A 3,563-nucleotide genomic window follows, 5' to 3' on the forward strand; every position below is an offset into this window, starting at 1 on the left:
TTTGCCTGGACTCGTTATTGTTTTTGTCTCCATCTGGTGGTTTAAATGTGAACTGCATGATTACCTGATTCTTCCCAGAAATCAAGTAACTGAAAAGAAAGGATGTTTCTGTTCAAACTTTCTGCTTTATTTAGAGGGAACTGTTCATGAATTTCCTCTGCTGGTTTTAATCCTGATTTTGTTTTTTTAGTTTTAAAATCAAATGTTTTCATCTGACTGATGCTAAGAGTTCCTCATCCTCATTCCTCATGCTGTGGTTGTTGGTATTGCTTCACTTCAATTTTTTACAGGTTGTTCCACTTTACAACACCATTCATCCTGAGGGCACATGATAAACATATAGAGCATCAGATACTTTATTAGGAAAATCAGTTTTTACAACCGTAACTTCCTTCTAAACTCTTAACTTCTTGAGTTCAACATGGCCAGAATTGGTTAAAATTGCCTGCTGTTTGTTTAAACTGTATGTGAAATTAACCTATTTAGAGAAGTTGTTAATACTTCCCCACTGAAATAAAAATTGTCTTTTGTAAAAACTTGTAGTATTTCTTCATATATGTCTGGAAACTGAAAACTAAAAATAATTTCATGMAAAATGTATTATTTGCAACCTAAATATGTGAAGCAGGTATGAAACATTAACTGCACATAAATTATTGACTAAATATTGTCCTATCTGTTGCTGGCAAGCGTAATAAACTTTATCAACAGAAGCCACGCCCACTCCTTCCTATCTAAGTGCTGCATTTACTTTCACTTTGAACCAGAATGTGACGCAGATGATTCCCTCCATAAAAAACCTCCATTTTAAGGTAATGTAACATTTTTTTATTTACTGGTTAATAAAAATTAGTTTGCAGTTCAGTTTCTGCATATGTGCGCAGTTCCATATTTCCCACTAATAGATTTTGATCGGTACTGGTGAGACTGCGCAACGGGGCGTATAGAGCACTAAATACGGGCTGGGTTCGGCCCKCTGCAGATCCGCTCTGAGTCTGGTTCGCTTTGTTCAGAGTCGGAATTTGATAAAATTGATGTTTTTGTTTCACTGAAACTTTTGAGGGAAACCAAGTGGGAGAAAGACGCGTTTTTACCCGCGTATAAAGATCTGGACTGAAGCCAAGGGAAGTTGGATCAGAAGAGGATTGATATGGTTCGGGTACTTTGACGGACCATTGATGACGTGTCATAATTGATAAAAATGCTATAAAAAATAATATTGACAAAAAGACGAGCATTTTTATCGGCTCTGGTTCTGTTTAAATTTGGTAGTTCAAGGTTAAAGTTTAGTTTCAGGAATACATCAAATGGTAGAATCCAACCAGAACCGGTTCTGGTTCGGCAGTAGAGCMGTTGAATGAACTCTGAACTGAAGGAGGAGCTTTGAGGGTGGATGGTGTCAAATGTTTCTGTCTGGTTGAATATTTACAGCATTTTATTTCAGTCATCAACCTGTTAATCTTCCTCTGAACYTTYTGCTGTTTTCCACTCAGAGCATCTGAACCCAGTTATTCCTGCTGAGCCTCGATATTTTATGAACTAGTAGATCAAATAAAAATAAAATGCTGGCCACAGATGARTAATTTTCTTCCAGAAACTTGGCAAATTATCATGTGAAAACTGAAAATCTCTCTCATTTTTGTTACTTTATCATCTCWGTATACCTCTGACCTTTTAACTGACTTCATAATGCCTTAGTTTTAAATTAATAAAAGTATGCCTTTTAACCATTTTTATGGTTTCCTCACAACATAGAACATTTCCAAGTTCGTTCTTGAAAATAATAAAATTATTTTAAAATTTCATACAGCATCAGAGATTTTAACAGGTGAAGTTTGAATTTGTCTGTTGTTTGGAGATGAATCCACATTATTATTAGAGTATCGTTTAGTTTATTAGTGATCTGTTGTTTCTCTGTCTCCTGCATTTCAGATCAAACATTTCAGAATATCTTGATCTGATTTCAGTGGTTCTGGTTCTGGGTTTGCTCTGCAGGTGAAGCAGTGAGACGTAGTGAACATGGATCAGTGTGACGACGGAGTCCCTCCGACTAAAGCCTCTCTGAAGAGGTGGCAGGAGGACCAGAGGTCAGACCAACAGCTCTGACCATTCAGTAATAAATGCACAATAACGAGGAAGAATCATTTTTGTTTCAGCAAATAGAAAAACATACTTTAATGTGACTTTGCAAAGATTTYTGTTTTTGTATGCTTTATTGTTAATTAAATGAGACATAGTCTAATCAATTATTTTTCTAATTCTACATATCACTTCATGGAAGTGACATTTTATTTTAGATCATTATTTATTCAGAGACTTTCCTCATTAACTGAATTSARCTTTTACATCAACAACCAATGTTTCCACAGGAATGAATCTGAAYCAGAACCTGGACCAGAACCCAGCTGTGTGTCCTTCCAGAGTTACAAGTCAACTGGACGATTAATTGATTTTAAATCAGATGAACCTCCAGYTTTAAAGAGGTGAACTGGATCTAAGTGTTGTAAATTTATCAATTCAACATGTTTTATTCCAGCATCTGTGGGGTTTGGTTAATTGCGTGTCCCACTGATATAAATATMAATTTTATCCAGTATTGTTGTGGATAACATGTGTTCACAGCTTTTCTCCATGTCCAAGATCACATCACTGAAACAGACTTATTCACAGGAGGAAACATGGATCTGAACCAGAACCCAGCCTGGTGTCGTTGAAGAGTGACCAGTCAAGTGGACGTTTAATTGATTTGAAATCAAATCAACCTTCTACAAAGAGGTAAGTGTGATGGCCAACTCGTATTAAATACTGAGAAGGGTGACCATCATCCGGCCACGCCCCGGCCCAGTCRCAGAAAGCTCTCCTCGTCGACTGGAGTCGGACTGTTTTGTTCACATTCCATTTAGTGGAGCTCCATCTAGTGGATGCATAACGTAACTCCAGCCTCTACTGTAGCGTCTATTCTGTGCGCCTTATAATGCGGTGCGCCTTTAATGCGGAAAATACGGTACTTTATGGTTTCTGGAGCTGACTGCAGCCATTGTAGTCATTATGAAAATCTCAACGTGTGAGGAAAGAGGAGTCACTCCTATGGAGGCCAATGTGCATGAACTTTCTGTTTCAATCTTACCACACCCTTATAAACGCTCTCAGCAACCGTAACATCCAAGATARCTTCATCTGGCTTTTATTGTGTAACTGTTCATCWGAAAATACATTTTGTTCTTCAGCACTAGTGCCAGTAGGAYGTACAGAAACACAAACTAGTTCTAATCATSTGATAAAAATCAATTCAAGGAAAACAATGTAATTGGTAACAGCTGTAAATTTGATCTAACATCMGATGTTCATTTCCTCAGGAGTCTCTTCCTGATTGATTTATATTCCCTATGTACATTTCCCCTAACATTATTATATCTACACATGCTGATGATGATGATGTGCAGCTGTATTTTMTTTGTCACCAGATAAAATGGGCTTCAGTTTATTACACATAAAACAAAAGGTATTATTGGACCAAAGAGCAAATATTTTGAATCAGGAATGAAGTTAAGCAAACAAGAATA

The 3,563-nt window shown here is 36.9% G+C and overlaps 1 protein-coding gene and 1 long non-coding RNA gene across 2 annotated transcripts in view; both read left to right on the plus strand.

The window, feature by feature from the left end:
* Positions 1-3,563, plus strand: part of LOC103480942 (protein NLRC3-like) — a 23,135-nt gene that overhangs the window by 13,037 nt on the left and 6,535 nt on the right. The window lies entirely within an intron of this gene.
* On the plus strand, positions 7-2,938 carry LOC103480958 (uncharacterized). The gene is made up of 4 exons (XR_536206.2): positions 7-812; positions 1,996-2,087; positions 2,370-2,483; positions 2,671-2,938. It is a non-coding gene; the product is annotated as an uncharacterized LOC103480958 (long non-coding RNA).

This window comes from Poecilia reticulata, linkage group LG2 (genome assembly GCF_000633615.1).
Source record: "Poecilia reticulata strain Guanapo linkage group LG2, Guppy_female_1.0+MT, whole genome shotgun sequence".
Classification (NCBI taxonomy): Eukaryota; Metazoa; Chordata; class Actinopteri; order Cyprinodontiformes; family Poeciliidae; genus Poecilia; species Poecilia reticulata.